Source organism: Gambusia affinis, linkage group LG14 (assembly GCF_019740435.1).
Source record: "Gambusia affinis linkage group LG14, SWU_Gaff_1.0, whole genome shotgun sequence".
Lineage (NCBI taxonomy): Eukaryota > Metazoa > Chordata > Actinopteri > Cyprinodontiformes > Poeciliidae > Gambusia > Gambusia affinis.
The window spans coordinates 2,706,386-2,725,206 of record NC_057881.1 but is presented as its reverse complement, the minus strand read 5'-3'; the positions used below and the strand labels follow the sequence as shown (position 1 = coordinate 2,725,206).

The following is an 18,821-nucleotide window of genomic DNA, read 5'->3' as shown; positions in this document are numbered from 1 at the left end:
GAACAATTAACAGCAAAAACGACAGACTGCTTCAGTATTTGCACTGATATTTGGCTCTTACAGATCTGGACTCTTGTTTTTCAGCTGTAAAGCAGTAAAATGTGGCCTTGCTTCCTCTGAATCGCATAGTCATGCTGAGCAGGAACCTGTTGGCATCACTTTAAGGTGTTCTTTTGTAATTTCATAGCAGTAATAGTTCATTAGAGCTCATAAATCCGTCCTTTAAAGTAAAGGATAGACAATTCTTCAGATACTGTTGTTGTGAAAGTCTGTATGATCCAGAGTCTGTATTTTTATCAAATGCAAAACGTTTCAACAAACCTTATAAAATCGCCTTTTGCACAGAATTATGCAGAACATTGATCATGAGAATTTGATTGGTTCAGTTTATTTTTTATTTCTAATTTTTTAAATTCCTCTCCCTCTGATTCAACCTTCAAATGTTGCATCATGAAAACTCCCCTGCCATGTTGCAGATGTGGATCCAGATTTCTGCAGAATAAAAAGCTAAAAAGTGACATGCACAGTCAAATGTAGCTCAGCAGAGGATTTCACCTTTCATCTGATTATTGGTAAATGTGGATTTCTGGCTGTGGTTGACAAATATCACAGCTAGAAATCCACTGTGGCATCAACAGAAAAACTTTAAAGGGCTTTTAAGGACTCACTTTCACTGGGTTTCAACCGTGGCAGAATGTGTCTCTACAACAGTTTTTACTCTGTTTTGAAAAATTGCTCTTCTTTGTTGGTGTTTATTTATTCCAGTACTTGTCACACTGTGGATTCATAGTTTTTGAAGTGTTTTTTTTTTTACTTTTGGTTGCATTTAATCATTGCCATGCAGCAGTTTCAGTTCTGAATAAACAAAAAGGACAAGAAATGTGGGTTGTTGTTTTTTTTACCACACAAAATCTAAAGAGTTTGTGGTAAAGTAGATATTTTCTAGCTCTGCTGTACTTGAGTATAATCTTGTATGAATTGTGTCTCTCTGTTAGAAATATGCTTGTCCTGCAGATTGAAGGACCAATCTACTACGACTGGCACAGAAATTATGTTTAATGGTCAGCAGTATTGGTAGAGAAGACTGAACTCTGAGCTTTTATAAAGTTTTATGTCCTGACTCCATGCCTCTTTTAACCATATTCAGACAGTTTAATGATTAAAAGGAAAATTGTCATGAAGTGTAGATCAGTAGCCTTTCAGTTCACCAGTCCAGCTGAGGTTACCTGTGACGTTTCTGATTTGACTCTTCTACTCTATTTTTAAGTTACCTGGCTTTTATTTTGTACAGTTTGTAAAAGCTTTACGCTCCTTTACCTTTCCGCACAGAATCAAACCTCCATCCTTTTGCACCTAAATTATTGAAACCGTTCACTTCTTGGAGATGCAATAGTTTAGAAACCTTGTTTTTCAAAGAAGTGAATCAAACAATTTAAAAGTTAGGATCATAAAAAGAGCCATTTTCTCCACTTTATCAGAGTTCCTTGAGTTTCTGCTGCTGTTGCTGGAGAAATGCCATCATTTCCTCTCCTGTAATGGATTTTTCTCTCCCTCTCCGGTTGTTTATTGCTGCCGCTGGAAGAAAGTGCTTTCTTCTTCATTGTTATGAAGAAGTCTGCACAAAGAAGTTGCATTCATTGCTGATGTTTGAGATAAGCAAAACAATCCCGTCATTAAATCTGATGATCTGCTTCACGTTGTTTTTGGAGAAGACCCACGTGAAGAAACAGCCAAACTTCCTGCAGACAAATTAAACAGGATTTGTGTTGAGTTTCTTCCATTCTGTCAAAGTATTTTAAGATTTTAACAACAGATCTTCCGGGAGCAAAAGTCACAATATCAACTGTAAGTATATGTAGCTTGTGTTAGTGAATAAATAGCCCTGGGCCTGCTGTTGTTCACGCGGTGAGATTTTTCGTTTGATGTTTCTTCCATCTCAGCTCAGCTTGGAAAGGTTCCAGTTTGTGCAAATGTCCACATTTCCTTGTTTTCTTTTGTTGAGTTTTAGCTGCTGATTATATGTTAAGTTACATAAAACGATTGACATTTCAACACCAGATACACGCTGCCTTCATGACCCTCACACTGACACGTAGCAAACAGTTAATACTGGTTTTGCGACGGTTCAACTTATATTTTCAGCAGAGCCGATGCTGGACTCCCACACATGAAGAAACCTTTATTTGCGGGGGTTTTTCTCCGCTTCACTCATGTATTTAAGTTCAGATAATTAGTATCATTTATGACTCATTATGATTAATTTCAAACTTTGTTTTTCCAGAGTTAAAAACCAGAAGAAATAATCTTTTTTTGTCTCTCGTGAACAAACTTAACAAGAGACAGAGTTTTTCCACGTCTTTCCTGCTTAAGAAACAGTCGGGGACGAGAGGGATGAAAGAGCAAGTCAGATGATGGTGTGTTCTTCCTCAGAGGAGGATGATGAAGAACAAAATCATGTTCTGGAAGAGGCAGATGATCAGAAAGGGGACAGTCGGAGGAATTCAGAAATTAAAGGATAAGAGATGATGAGGCAACGCGTGTGAGAAGATGATCAAATGTTTAGTCAGAGAATGGCCAGGAAGACCTGAATGCTGTAAGAGGCTGAAATGTTAAACACAAAAAGGGAAAAGAAAGGAACTTATTCCAGGATTAGACGGCAGCAGATATTACAGGTTTTACTCTGTTAAACACTGAATGAACATGACTTTGAGCATTTTTTCAAAACCAAAGATCAAAGGGACAAGACACTTTAAGAAGTGGTACATTGAGAAAGCAGCTCTGTTTGACTCCAGCGTTTCACTCCTTACTGCCTGAATTTTACAATTATGCAAAAGAAAACCTGTTGTTTTGCTTGGAGCAGGTACTTTTGGTAAATTGCATATTTTAATACATAACACATAAGGTTAGCTGTAGCAGACAGACAAATAAATGGATCAGCTGCTTTTCAAGCTGAATTTTCATTCAGATATTTTAGAGATGCTTTATGAAAAAATACAAATAAGATTTTCCAGTAATTATTTGGATTCACATTCCACAGAAAGTCAGTGACATAATTCAAATAGAGCTTAAACATCACAACCGAATGAAGTTCACACTCTGACTGCTAGATGGCAGCAAAGTCTTTCTATTACTGTTCTTGGTATGTGTAGAAAACGCATCAATAGGAATATAGAGATGAATCCAGAGACTAATTGTAGTTTTTGTTAAAGAATTGACATCTTACTAATTTTTACCATTTTATATTGTTGTAAACTTAGTAGTTTTAACGTACAGTAATATAACACATTATTTCATTAGAATGACCTTAGTGATGTGATTTTGTAGCTCTGACAATCTGGACTCCATTGATAGATACTTTGTCCAATATATATAATATATATATATGATAAATTAACTGAGTATATAATGTATTTTATCTATTACAGAGAACTCCAAGTTCTTACCTGAAACTCCAGAACTGATGGTTTGGCTGGTTTAGGCAAAGAGTCTGGTGATAAAGTATCTTGTTGTTCTTGAAGTAAAAATTATAAAGATGTATGCATTTCGATTCAAACTTAAGTTTTCAGAAACAGCAATCTGATAAAACATGACACAATGTAAAATCTAAGCCAAACAATATCAGGATGCCTGTGTTTTTGTATCTGATGTGTACAGAAATGGCGTCCGCTGAGCGCCGTCCTCGCTGGCCTCAGATATTATTGACGTTTTGCAGCGGCGCGCTCCTTGCAGCTGCAGACTATTGATTCTTGTGCCTAAGCCCGGCAGCAGGTCTCGCACAGCTTTGGGCTAAAATCAGTTTGTTGTGAAGCTCTTCTCTGTCGTGGTGTTCTGTATGCTTTGTAGCGCCAGCCGAGTGTGTAAACGGATGTTTTGCATAATTACACTTTTCATCTGGACTGCTGCGATGGTAAACAGGTGAAAAGGGAGACATATTTGAGAAGATGCAGCGGATGTATGGCCTTCCCTGTGCAGTAAATGTCACTTCGGGTTGGGTCGGACGCTGAGCCGCCACACATGGGACTCCTTCTCCGTGTTTTATGGTTTGCAACACGCGTCCTCTCTCCAGAGACCTTCTCTGTGCTGCGAGTGTTCGCGGACTGAGAAGATCTGTTGCCAGATGTGGCTCCAAATGAACAGCTGTTACTCTGCTCTACAGCTGCCTGTCTTGTTGCTACGACACCCTTGCTGTTGCCGTGGTGAACAGAACTCTGTGCAACAGACGTTTTGCGTTTGGGAAATCCTGCCGTGGGTGTGTTTGGACTCCCTGACGACGGTCCCCGTACCTCTGGGAGTCGGTTTGATGGGCGAGAGCTGAAATCCAAGATGCTGGTCAGGTTGCGTGAGTGGGTGTGTGTAAACTTGCTGGTAATCTAATTAATTTCATGTCCTGATGGTGAAAGTGTGAAATTCGAAGCATTTTAGATGGATGGAGATGAAGAGAGATGGAGAGGCAGTGGCACCGTGAAACAGGAAGAGGAGGAAATGAAATAATGGAGGTTCTGGCAGGCGGTGGACTGAGTCAGTGAATGAACGACTGGCTGATGAACTGGCAGACAGCCACACAACAACATCAAGGCTGACAAATTCAGTGTCGTCTGGAGCCGCTCGGGTCTGTGCATTAATTCATTATGAAGTGTGAAGTCTGATTTCTATCAGTCAGATACAGAGGGAAACACAAAGTGCTGCAAACCTGCACAGGACATTTCAATCTCCTTACAGACTCAGAAGACTCGGTTTGGTGATTACAGTCAAAATTCTGGATTAATTTGGTCAATTTAAAATGTTGCCAATTCAAAGCACATGCCATCTGAATCACATGCCATCTCTGAAAAGAAGGTGGATTTTCTTTAGTCAACAAAGTCCATTTAGACTTTGAGCAATCCCACGCAAAGTCTCTCATTTGGATGGATGAGTAAATAATTTATAACCCTGCAGCTCCTCTTGGAAATTAATTAATTTTGAAGGCACAGGTTCAGTTTTTCAATTTCTGCTGTTCTTCAGACTTCATCAACCCAAACCTGGAGCAATTTTGTCTCAGTTGCAGACACAGAATAAACAAGGTCATAAAAACATAAAAGAAAATGAAATGTCTGCATTTTTAAGGTCTGCTTAGTCGATCTTTTGTGTGATTTCTGCAGCAATTAGAGCTGATTACAGAAATCTGAAGATCAAATTAGACTAAATGCATGTAATAAATGGCTAATAATTGTGTGTATAAAAGCATCTTTCAGAGCTGAAATTCAGATTTTAAAAACTCTTTTCAGATCCACTCGTTGGAATTGAAGTCTTTGCATGAATTCATTTACAGAAACCTTTTCATGAGCAGAAGTGAAGAGGTGAAGTGGGAAAAAGCAGATGAGGAACCAGAGGATGTTAACAGGTGAAAAGAGCATGAAGACACGACTGAGGCACATTTCCTCACAGCTCCAGACGAATGTCTGTCAGAAACTCAGACATGAACTGAAAAGCTACAGGAAGAAACATTTCTCTGAATGTTAGACACATATAGTCTAGTGGCTACAATTCCCAAATGTTTATCTTCTCACTCCAAGCTAGAATTGAAGAATATACTTGTTTTACTTTAAAAAATTAACAATTGGTGCAACAATTCTTAAAGGGACAGTAACAGGTACTTTCCTGACACTTGAAGTCATTTTATAGCACCGTCAGATAATTATGTCACCATAGGTAATAAAAGATTTACTAAAGACCTTTTAACCTTGTTAAAACCTGAACATTTAATTAATGCCTGGTGGCACATTTTATTTGAAGCTTCATCACTTGCAAGCAAAACACATTAAACACATCAAATGCCATCGCATCCATATTATATACCTGTTGATCTTGCCATATTCCAGTGTTGCCTTTCTGTCCCCAATAAAACCAAAAATCTATGTGCCAACATTAACAGCAATACTGGCATTGATGTGGTGTGGAGTTTCGTAACTTAATTTAGTCATAAAGACATATAAAAATAAATAAATAAAACCAATTCTGCCTCTGATTGGTATATTCTTAGTCTGACCTCATTTAATAACTTCTGCTACACTCACCTAATGTTTAAAGATCTCAGCATCACCTGTACTACAGAACAGTGAGGATTGTATCAGTTTTAAAGTAAATTGCACAGTTAAGACAGACTAAAGTCTAATTAACGTATCTGCAGGGCTCTGCTGCGAGTTCATGTTTAATTAGATTTGAAAGTAGTTGAAACGTTTTAATCGTTGACAGAAAAAATGACAAAACTCTCATTGGTGGAGACGTTGCGATGCAGAATGATAAAGTTCATGTCTGGCAGTAAAGTCAGTCAGTTTAAACCAGGTAATGTTATTGACTCCATTCTACGTCAAAAAGCTTTGATGCAAACAGACAGAAAATGCAAGATTAGATCTGAGCTTCATGGGACTGTGAACCAAACAGGCAGCAGGGATTAAAAAGCCGATTTCCCAGGTCTACTCCTAAGGTGGAGTATTATGGGAAATTGGATTCCAATCCTTTCCGGAGTCTGTGTTGGTATTGAAATACAACTCTGAGCTGTGGAAGAGACTCGAGGCAAACTGCATCTCATGGAGTCTGACATGTCTTTATGTCAGACATGTCTTTGAATATTTAATAGTATGAAGTTGATAAGAAGAAGCAACTTTTCAGCTTCCCAATCACTGACATCAGATCTATAAAATCTGAAAAAGACACAAATTAAATCTGTCAAAAGTGATGATTGGAAACCTCACGGCTCACAGAATACCAAATGAAGTGAAAAAATTAATTACAATTTTAACACCTGAATGATTGATGATGTGCAATATTTAGCAAATATGAAGAAAAAAGAATTTTAAATTTGCAATCTTTTCTCTGTCTTATTTCTGTCGAAGGATCCCTTCTGGAAAAACTAATCAAACTTTTATGTGTTCATTTTAGTCACTTTATGAGTTTCTTTTTCCATGAAATCATTCATCAGATGGTTTGCTTCAGCTTCGATTGCACTGAACACGAATCCGCTTCGTTCATTAAATACAAAACATTCTCTTAAAGGAGCAGAACACAGCGCTCATTTGGGGATTCAGGAATCTTCTCAGACCATCAAACCTCATAAAAACTTACACATCTTTTAGGGTGAAAACTTTAATGTACTAAAAGTTTGATAAATTGGCTAAAGTCCACATTGACCAGTAACTAAGCTCAGCTCAGATTACAGCAATGATGTTCTGTTCTGTCCTAAACTTGTCTGTCATGGAACAAACTGGATCTGGAAATGTTGGCAGACTTTAGGAAACTTCTGGGTTTTGGGAAAACACAGCAAGACTTCTGATTACTTACATACGGTAGTAATTTTTCTTTGTTTCCAGTGTTGTCTCAAGCAACATTGTTTGTTTATCTAGTATATGTAGGAGGTTCACATTATGAACCTTGTTTCTGCATCTGGAGGTTGAAGCTTAATAGAAACTTTAGAAATGATCTCACTCAGGGGTCTGAAACTCCAGTCCTCCAGTCACTGTCCTGCAGTTTTTAGATGTGACACAGATTTTAAAAAAACACTGGAATGAAATGGCTTCATTACTTCCTCCTTGTGTAGAGGCCTGCTAATAATTATTCTGTTCAGGTGGTGCAGCAGAGGCTCATCTAAAAGTTGCAGGACATCGGCTCCAGGCCTGGAGTTTGAGATCCCTGGTCTAACTGATCATTTCTGCTTTTTATTGATCTGCTTGTTGATGGCGGGCTAACTGCAGGGGGAATCCGGCTAGCATCTGGTAGCGCCTATTAAAAGTCTGTTTGTGTTTTTATCAGCATTTATTGGAGTTTATCTGATTTAACTGATTATCTTTCAGTCCTTTAAAAGCCTGAATATGTTTGTTGCAGGACATTTGCAGAATAATAATTTTCATTTACTCTAATTGCTACAGAAAAGCAAAGATCAAAATCCTGCATGTACTTGGACTGATGTCTATGTCTGAACAAAATCAAATTAATGTACTTCATTTCTAAAGTGCTGCGGAAAACAGATCAAACATGTAAATAAATCATAACCATCTAACATAACACGAATAAACCTGACAAATGGAGGCGAATCATGTAAAATGTAATGATTTATAGACACAAGATGTCAGCATATGAGTGTTTTGTTCTACACACACCGGTGTGTGTTGCTGAACTGTGGGTTTCAGACTGCTGAAATTGCGGCACTTTCGCAATTTAATTTAGCCATGGAAAGGTTTATGCACCGTGTATTCAGGTTGATTTAATATGACTGAGCAAACATGGAGTTGTTCCGACACCAGGCCGCTCATCTCCATCTATCATCTATTCTAATTCGCTCCTACTACACTTTCCTTTCATTATTTAAAATTTGTGGTTTGCCCAGATGAATTTATTACAGTTGTTGAATCGGCGGTGGCGCCCACGCCCGCTCGCGTTATACATGCTGGAATCCATCTCATGTTGTTGTTGTTCAGCTCTGCACAGATCTGATAACTGCTTTAAAAAAACAACTATCACATCTGTGAGTTCAGCGACTGAGTCTGGCTGGGGATGAATTTAGCTGAGATCCAGAAAGGCTTCATTGTTCCTTCTGTCCCTTTCATGCTGCTGGTGTTCACAGGAAAAGCCTTGGAGGTGTTTTGTGCATAGAAACATCTACAGTCAAAAGATGAGGTCAGACTAGATTAATTTCATGGTTGCAGAGTGCGGTGATATATGTGTGCTTTTAATCTGCACTCTGAGTCTGAGTATGTTCAGCACCCAGAGTCTCGTCCTCTGAGAACATCCTTGGCTTTTTCCGAGGCGACCGATTGTATTTCACCTTTACAATAGCAAAGGTAACTGCACAGCGCCGGCTGGCCGAACGAGCAGCAGATTTTTATGAAGGTAAAGGTTTCTGGAGATGGAGATCACCCATCTCTCCCCGGTTTGTCTGAGAGGAAGTGGCCGTGTTTGCGTCTGTCTGAGGCAGAAAATGAAACGGTGAGTGAAAAGTCGCTGCGTGCCTCTGAGCCCAGAACCTTCTGTTCTGTAATTAGTTTTTCCTCCGCTGTTTTTCATCCCTCTTCCCTCACCTCCTCCATCCATCCGTGCAACAGATTGCAACGGTGATTCTGGAAATCCGGTGGATCAGGCCACACACACACACACACGCACACACGCACACACACACACCAATAGAGCCATATGAATGTAATCAAGTCCACAGTTGCACATGCCAGGGGTGTGATGGGGCAGAGAGGACAGAAATGACAGATTTAGGTGTCTTTATAATCTGTGTGTGTGTGTGTGTGTGTGTGTTCTGATCCATCTGTACTGCACAATAGTGGCAAGCCATCTAATTTTCAGGACTTATCGTCCCAAAGCCAGCTTGATTTCACCAGCCGGTGACTCCGAGTGTCTGTGTGATTTCTCAGCACACGGGGAAGACGAGTCTGCAGACTCAGGTTGATTCTACCCTGCATTTCTCTCTGCACATGTGCATCTGAGTGCATGCGTGGATGTGTGTGTGTGTGTGTCCCTGGAGTTTATTTCACATCACACATCAGTGATTCAGACCAACACTGCTGTTTGTGTCTCTGTTTCCTCACATTGCAGAATTGTTTTTGTTTTTTTCTGTTGGTTGTAACAGTGGAGTCTAAGTGATAACCATCATTAATCAGCTCAGCCCTCTGCACACATCTTTGTTTATTCTGAGCCGCTTCCACTCTCGTTATGTAAAGTCACAGTAAAAAGGAAGAAAACACTGTTTTAATTCCAGGAGTTTATGTATCAAGACCAAACATCAAGCGTTGAAAAAATACACAGCAGATTCCACACTGTCACTGTTTATTAAACAGAGATTAGGCAGCAATACAAGCGCTGTGTGTGAGGCAGACCCAGAGATTTACTAACGTCTTCAGCAGTGATCACTGTTTAGGTTTTCTGTCCGACTTCGTCTCCATCTGGAGGAATTTCAGCCCAATGTTGCTTCAGATTGGTGTCCTGATCTGATCATTTGATATAAAGGAAGTTCAGGATGAATGAGCCCAAACAATCACACCTCCACCTCAGTCCATCTCAGTTTATATGAAGTGTTTGAGCCTATTTGCTCTGTGCATTAACCCAGCCTTCATCTCATTGGTCTGCAGAACATTGTCACAGAGATTCTGAGGCTTGACCAAACTTAGTTTTGCCATCAGGTGTGGTATGAAACTATAATAACCTCCAGCGTGAGAAGCAGTTTTTGATGGCGGCTGTGGATAAGTGGAACAGAAGCCATTGTGAAGATTCACAATGTGAGCGTTGTGAAGGTTCCTGGAGTGTAAAAGCTCTGCGGGTGGACAGTGAGCGGGAATGAGAAAGTGCCATACAAGGTAATTCACTTCGCCATATTAGCTGGTTAATTAGTCAGGCTGTCTGCTGTGGCAGCCAGCTGATTACCAGACATGTTCAGACATGTAAGCTGTTATTTAAGGCTGGTGGAGCTTCTTCGTATTTCCACATGATTAAAGTCTGTGTTTTTGTCAACTAGAAATATTTCTAAAAAGTCGGTCCAGTGTTTCTCAGGCTACGTGACGAACAATTCTTTTAAACTGAACTGGTGGCAACTGGTTTTTTCCTAACAGCCTTTGTAGAGAAAGCAGACTTTCTCCTCCAGCCTCGTCTAACTGATCTGTCATGAACCTCTAACTGTCCGTCTGTCTGTAGGGCCTGCCATGGAGCTTTTGGAGTTTTTCTCCCCTGGGGGGGATTAGTGGGACGTCAACTAATGGCAGCTCATGTTTTCCACTTGAGGATAATCGATCTGTCTGGAATGATGGACTTCAGTTTGGGAATGGTCTTAAAGTCCCCACAGACTGATGGGTGGTAACAGTTAATCCTCTGAAGTCATTGCTGTTGTCTTCCTGTCCTGGTATTGATGTACTTGTGGGGTCCAGTCCAGCGAACTGCCAGCTCTAACTGGCTGAAAGAGGATGAACTTCCTGTTTACTCTGGTTTTATTCTAACAACGTGGCGTCAGAGTGATTGCCATCATCAATCAGCCCAGGCCTTCTAAGCACATCTCTTCTGTGCAGTGGTGTTTATTCTGAGCTGTTTATCAGTCGTTATGTATTCAGATCCTCTGTTAGTTTCACTTTCTGATGAATGTTTATATGTTAAAATCTCCCAGATTAAAATCGTCAGTGATTGGTAGGCTCACCTCGCCTCCTCGAGCCGCTTTGTCTCCCCAAAACAAAGCTCCTCTGGGCTTTGACCGCCTCGCTCTTATCACCGCTAACATTCAGAGTTGGTTCTTTATGATTTCTGGAGGGAATTGAGTGCATTAAATCAGATTCCTTTCAATCAGCATTCTTAGGGAAACAATGAAGCGGATAAACCCGCACCTTGCCGAGCGCGTCGTTGTCAGGGCGGCGCTCCCTCAGGCAACAGTTGCTGATTACAGGAATACACGGGACCTGTGCAATTATCCGATCCTGAAGATTAAAAGTAGAAATTTATTTCTGGCATTATAAAAATATCAGAACAATCAGAGCAGATGAGAGGTTGGAAATGATCCTAATGAAAGTCAAACTGAACAGATATTTAAAACTCATTGTTGAAAGTAATTTGATCCCAGACTTATTGCACATTTTGAAATTATTGTTACCAAACTAACAATTTCTCTCTCTCCTGCCCCTGAGATGATTTTCATCACAGAGATACTATTTTACTAAGAGGCTCACTGAAAAGAAATGCAGAGGAGTAATTTTACTTTCAGATGTGAACCGGAGAATTAAGAAGAGAACAGATGAGGATCTATGAGAAGTCTTCAGCTTTTCACATAATCATAAAACCTCTTCACTGTTGGCCACCTACAGGCATGAACGTCCTGATAAGTTTATTCCTTAAAGTCCAACTTCTTTTTTTGCAAGGTGGGATAATCATAAAACAAAGAACTTTAACTTTAAAACAAGAATTTGGTGCATAAGTTTCATTTTATTGTGGATTTTTCTGAAGCAAACTGAAGATTATGCATGAACCAATACTAATATTGAGATACAGTGGACACACACCCTTTCACACTTTTAACTTTCACAGTATTCATAGATGTTTCTGTGGAATGTAACTCCAAATTGTCTATTCACAGATTTTTTATTTTTTATTTTTTCAGAGCATTTCTAAAATGCTCCAAAGAAAATTCAACTTGGGAAGTTGTGACATCTGGTGGGATGTAAGTTGGGATGTTATTGGCTCCAATCTGGAAACACCATTTACTTTCCTTGGTGCTGATTGGCTGAACCACCAAGAGCAAAGATGAGGAAGTCGTGGATGTTAGCTTCTGCAGTAGAGGCAAGGTGGTTCAACTGTGTTTATTAATGCATATTAATGTATAAATATACATTAATATTTGGTGTTTGATTTATTAAACAAACTCCCAGCTGATGACAGCCATGATCGCAGCCCAGAAGTGAAGAACGTTGTAAAACATTCAGCACCAATAATACAGATTTACATTAATGAGTGAATAATTTTGATTTTGATGTTTTAAAGAAAATCCAAAAGTCTGATTTCAGGCTCATCAAACCTGATACATGCCTTTTAAAAAGTTCATTATTTTTTACTATTTTTCATTTCTAATCATGTTAGATTTAATAATTGTTTCCTTTTTCCTGTTTCTAAAACATAATTGAAAGTCATACACTGTGAGATCCTTCCACTATGGAAATAGATTTATTGCTTTAGCTCCTGCTACAGTAGCTGCATTTAGATGCATTTAAAAACCTGCTTTTGTGTATTTGGGTGTTATTGTTGCTCTGCCCTCAAAGCGTTTAATCACAGAGGAGCTTCATTCCAAAGAGGCTCAGAAATATTCCTCCTGTCCTCTTTGGACACTAATGGGGAATTCAGATGAGAGTTCTGTGAATTCACCAGGTTGTCTCTCCATCTATCAGCATGCCATGAATACTTAATATCCAAAACAACCCAGTGGCCCCCCTCCACCTTCCTGCTCTCCCTTTAATCTCTGCTGCACATCCTCCTCCCATCCTGAATGGCCCCACTGCGAGCCACACCCTCCTCTATCTCTCCATCTTTCTCTCATCCGGCGCTGTTCTATTACTCCTTCAGACAAGGTCATTAGTTAAAGGTCTGTGCTGTAATTGTAGCGAGGCGCCTGCCCGCTGAAACACTGTCGCCCCACTGGCAGCTGCGCTCTGATTTATTCGCTTGGCGACATTTTTCGACGTTTTATTCACTTGCAGAGTGATGGAAGGAGCCCGTGGGGCCCGACGGGATTGAATGCTTATGACGGAGAGAGTTGAGATTTAGTGTTCATGCACATTTGAGCCTGTTTGTTTACATCAGTAATGCTTTTAAAAACTGCCGTGGAAAATCGAAGGAGTTGAGTTCATGAAAACGGCAACAAACAAATCATTGTCTCGTGGAAACCTTGTGCAGCTGAGTTATGCAAATGTTAATCGCTTTAAATCAAACAATGCTGACTTCAGTTATGTTGCTGTTTGTTTTTCAGCAAAACTAATAAATGCTGCACAAAATAAAAGCAGACATGACACTGAGTGAGACGAATACGGCTGACAGGCTAGAAAATTGGCTCTGATTCATTTTGCACTTGTGTATTTGATTCGTTCAGATTTATTTGAGTAGGAGTTTAATTCGTCAGAACTGACTGAGTTCTGTCTGTAGTAATGAAGCACATGTTGTCAATATAAAAAGAATCTGCAGTTTCTAAGTTTTTATTCATCAGGACGTTAATGTAGATCCAAACTAAGGTGCACAAAAGCACAACAAATTTCACTATTTATTATTAATAAATGTTTGATTAATCATAGTTTAATCTGCTCTGTTTCTGCTCTGGACATCAGCAATGGTCCTGGACGATTGTGTTGCCATTGGCGATGTATGACATGTTGACACCAACATCGGTATCAACCAATATTAGTCATTTTTTTACACACCTGCATCATATTAACGTACCAATATCAGCAATTGATATTTTTTTCCATCTTGTCTCTAGATATCGGTTATCAGCTATAAAAGTCCATTTTGGTTCATATTTTCTTGTCGGTGTTTCTCTAGTTGCTACAGTTCAAGGAGCCATTCCAATGGTCAGTTTTTGAACTTGCACATTTTTCTAAGAAAATGTAATTTTATCACCATTTTGGTTTAATATAAACAGAGAAATCTGTTTTTACGCACAAAATTCACAAAAAAATTGTAATCATCGTTTGTAAACGCCAATATTTTTCCAGACGTTTCAAGTTTAACTTAAAAACACTTTCTGAAAGAGAATAAATTAAAATAAAGAGTCTTTCTTGACTTTATCTACTTGTTTATATATATAAACATATATAAACATTTACTGGTACTTTGCACTGCTGTCCAGTTTTTGTTGCTGCCTGCTGTCATGTTGTGGCCATCAAAATGTTTCTTCAAATTTGAAGAATTGTACTTCAGACTTTTTTTTTTTTTTTTTTGTTGTTGTTGTTATTGTTTATGCTTTACAGTTTTTTCATCTTTGCTTTACTTTGCTTTATAAATTGAAGCAAATACATTATTTCTGACAGTATTTCTGCAATGAGATCTGCTGTGTTTTTGTACACTGGAGTTTAAAAATGGGTAATTATGTTAATCATGTTCCAATGTGCACATTTGACAAAAGGTGTTCTTTCATTTTCTTATGACTGTAAATGGTTTTTTAAAGCCATTCTGAGAGGTGAGGCTGATTTTAGGTCTGTTTCTCTCCTTGCTAGTGAAACTCAAACCAGAATTTAAAGTCAAATTCTTGACATCTTTAAATCCTTTTTCTCAGATTGTTTTCAGGTATTTAGTGTCACCACAGGAGGAAGTGCCTGTGTGTCCTGAACATCATGTTCAGGACCTTTGGTGCACTAATGTCTGGTTTTGCCGTATTTCTATGCAAATCCTTACCCTGCTTTGTGTGTGTGTGTGTGTGTGCGTGCGCATGTGGGGGTGTGTAGGTGTGTGTGTGTGTGCATGTTTGCAGCATATATATGTCATGGTTCTTAGTGTGAGAACAAACTTGGACCCTGGCTACAGCTGACCTTTTATGGCATTTGAGCAAACCGAAGGCTCACATCCACAGACTCTGCAATCTCCGTAAAACACCCACACCCACACCCACACACACACACATCTATCCATAAAATCCAGGAAGTCCTTCAGAAGCGAAGCCCAGCAGTCGGTTGGGTGTTGGTTCTGTGTGACCCGCAGGGTGCAGAACCTCTGGCCTTGTTTGGGCTCCATGTGGTGTTTGTGTGCCGTCGGAGGGTAACTGGACTAAATCGCGTGGAGAAGTTAGGTGCTATCTTCTCTTCAGGCAGTTCTCAACACCACTCCTTGTGTGCGTGTGTGTGTGTGTGTGTGTGTGTGTGTGCGCCTGGAGTGATTCACCTGCTGTCTGACTCATCTTCCCACACACTCGCATATGGACAGAAACACTCACACTGTACTCAAACAGACGCGGTTTGCTCCCATGCAGGATGCGCTGTACACACACTGCTAACAACATCAGGCCGTGTTTAAGCGACGTTACGTAACGCCGAGCTGTTGGCTCGCAGCAGCGGCAGTGATGGGAAAAAGCTGCTGCATCTGAACACAGTTTGGGGGTCAAATGCTTTTACTGCTTTTTCTGTCACTTCGTTGCTGGTTTTCCATCCAACAATTCCTCACATTAATAGAAGCCATAAATCATTTCCTTTAGGACTGAATATTTCAAGAAGTAATGCTGAGGATAATCCCTGCAGCTGGCAGGAAGCGTTTGGAGACTAATTATTCTCCACGTTCAGGAAGCCAGATGACTGCTGTACATCTGTTTACTTCAGGTTCTGCCCCCTGCTGGATACCTGTGTTTGTTCATTTTGCGCCAGTCAAACAGCATTGAGACTGGAGAACTGTGACGGAGTTTGGAGTTTGTGGCCAAACATCACTCTCCTTGTGAACTTCATTCAGTTGGTGTACTGCAGCATATAGCAGAAGATTTCACTTCTGTTGAACTTTTCACATTTTGCCTTACTAGGAGCAAACCTTTTTATGAGTTATTTTTAGATTTTATGTAATGCATCATCATAATGTAGTGCAGGGAATGGAAAATAATGCCTGGTTTTCAAAAATAAGTGCTGAATCTGTTCTCAGTGGAACCACATTTAGCTGCAGCAACTGCTGCTGCCAGTCTTTGGGGTTTTACATCTGCCAACCTTGCATATGCAGAGACGTCCATTTTCACCCATTATTCTTTTAAAAGTAAACTTAGCTCAGTTAGATTGAACAAAGAGTTCAAGTTTAAAGTTCCCAGATGGATTTAGGTCTGGACTTTGACTGGGCCATGAATATAATCTGGTTGTATGTTCAGGGTCGCCGTCCTGCAGGAAGGTGAACCTTTGCTCAAGTTTTTCTCTTCCAGGATTGTCTGGTATTTAGCTGCATCCATTGTCCCTGTTAGCTTTGACTAGCTTCTCTCTTCCTGCTGCAGAAACGTATTCCCACAAAATGATGAAGCCATAGTCATTTTTTCTTGCTTGTTTCAACCGTAGAGAGGAATTTCTTCAGCTTTCTCTCCACTTTGGGTTTCTAATGGTCATTCTGCTCTGTGAGAAACTCTTTCATAACCTGTGGATCTTCCTTTAGAGACCTTAAAGGTAACATGGAGACTGGATGAGTGACCAACCCAAACAACTCAATTATACATTTGGATCAGTTCCTGGTAGCAGAGGTTTTTGTATTATTCCTTTTTGCTCCAGATTTGAATCTAATCTGAGGCTGAAATTGTAAATTTTATACCTGCAGGATCTCCTGTAGAAAAACAACTTCAACCAAATGACAATGGAACTTTTTCCACATTGTTCAGTTATTTATATGCAGTTAAGAGAAATTAGATTACAGTTCTGTTCTTGAAATCCAATCCTAATCGTAAGAGAGAGAAACTAAATATGCTGTCAGTTGAATGCAGCTATCAATTCCAGCAATTAAAAATAAATTTTAACGGATGTCGCTGGGTGTCATTTATTTTTGGTGCATAACTGTGCAGAAGAGAACGATCCTCTTTATTCTCCCCTAAATTAAATTGTTGTGTCACACTCGGCTGCTTCTGGGAAAACGTTTCTGCACATGAGGAGAGAAAAGCAGCATGGGAATAATGCTCAGTTGGACGCCACAAAATTAGATTTTTTTTCCCCCTATTTTTGAGTTCTGCTCTCTTTCTAATCAAATTCACTGAAATGGCAAATATGAACTGAGTGTCTTGAAGCTGGTGAAGCCATCATGTTAGGAAACCTGGTTTTGAAGTCTAAAAGATGAAGAAATGAGCATCAAATCTATACACATTTTTATCAAATGTGACAAAAACCTACAAAAACTAATAACACAACCAAAAATGAAATTGAGATTACTCAAACTAGGATGTAGTTTGATTAACTTTGATGAAGTTTAGCAAAGAAAAATCTCAAAAAGAGAAAAACACAGTATTCTTACAGCTAAAGAGGGTTTGGAATAGACAGAGCACATCTTCAATCTGTAGAAAAAAATAGAAATTTTAAATTAAAAAAGATAATAACTAAACAAATTAAAGAACTGATTCCAAACGATGATCAAACCTGATTCTGACCAGTTGTGGTGAAGCTTCTTTACTGGTTCTTCCATTCTAATATTACATAAATCCCAGAATACCAGCTGCAGAAACAAGAAGTTACTTTGCTAAGATTGTCCAGCAAGTAAACTTTAGAGGAAATCAGTTCTGGTGTGAGTTCAGGTCTGAGATGTTTACATCATTTCTTCTCCTATTGTTGTGTTGTGCCTCCAAACTCTTTTTTATTTTAAGCTTTAGTAATAAAGTCTGAGCTTTGCTGAGCAGAAACATGTCATGATATTTAACTGTGCATGAAAACATTGTTTAATTAGCCTGGAAGTTCAATGAGAAGAGCACGCTTTGTTTCCAAGGGAACAACAGAGTTTCATCCAACTTAAAAAATAAAACAGGTAAACTGCTTTTGCACGTGTTGTGATCGCGTGTTAACTCTGGAATTTGAGGGAAACAACGTTTTCCTTCCCTCTGCTCCAGCTCAGAGCCCACAGTGATCCTTTGTGCAGGAGCTTGAAAGCAGGGTGTTGAAAGTGGAATGTTTGCAGATAAGCACAGCAGTATTAGCTGCCACAATCCCAGGCAGAGTTGGTCCTGGCGTTGATTCACATGCAGACGAGCTTCCCGCCCCCCCTCCTCCCCCCGGTGGATTTCCAGCCTGCTCTCATCCGTGCTCCCGGCGCTCCAGCTATCCATCCATCCATCTGCCCCCGCCGTCGCTCTTTCACCTCTGTCTAATAATTGCAAATAAAAGACTGGCCTCACGCAGATAAGGGATGACACTGACATAAAGAAGCGCTGTGAAATAAACCCAGTTTGAAGCAGATAATGTCATTTCTTTGCAGACAACAGAGGAGCAGGTAATTGAAACGAAAAGCCCGGCCCTTTCAACCCTCCCTGCTGCGTCTCAAATGCAGATCAGGCTCCGCGATCGTCTCTCAGCTGCCTCACCAGCTAATTACGCCACGAATCCCCGAGCGCCGGCATCCGGCGCTCCTCATAATGACAAAGTGCCTCACCACACCTTGTCAACTGTGTTTAAAATAGACCATTGAAAAAAAAAGAATTAAATTGCTTTTCTCCCTCCTGCAGCTCACATCTGCTTTTTTAGCCATTTCTCCTTTTCTGATCATTTCCCATGTCTTGTTTTGCCAGCTCTGTCTGTCGCTGACCTTTTTTGCATGCATCTTGAACAGAGCATAAAAAAACAAACATACATAAATCTGTATGTAAATGTATGCAGAGAAGCTGTGAACTTCTGTCATGTAGA

General features: G+C 39.7%; 1 protein-coding gene and 1 long non-coding RNA gene across 6 annotated transcripts in view; one reads left to right on the top strand and one right to left on the bottom strand.

The window, feature by feature from the left end:
• The window catches only part of pvrl2l (PVR cell adhesion molecule related 2 like), a 309,345-nt gene that overhangs the window by 88,665 nt on the left and 201,859 nt on the right, over nucleotides 1-18,821 (top strand). The gene's annotated exons all lie outside the window — the stretch shown is intronic.
• LOC122843581 lies at nucleotides 359-4,157 on the bottom strand. Its single transcript, XR_006372732.1, has 3 exons — nucleotides 3,444-4,157; nucleotides 669-1,739; nucleotides 359-507 (listed from the first exon to the last, which is right to left on the bottom strand). It is a non-coding gene; the product is annotated as an uncharacterized LOC122843581 (long non-coding RNA).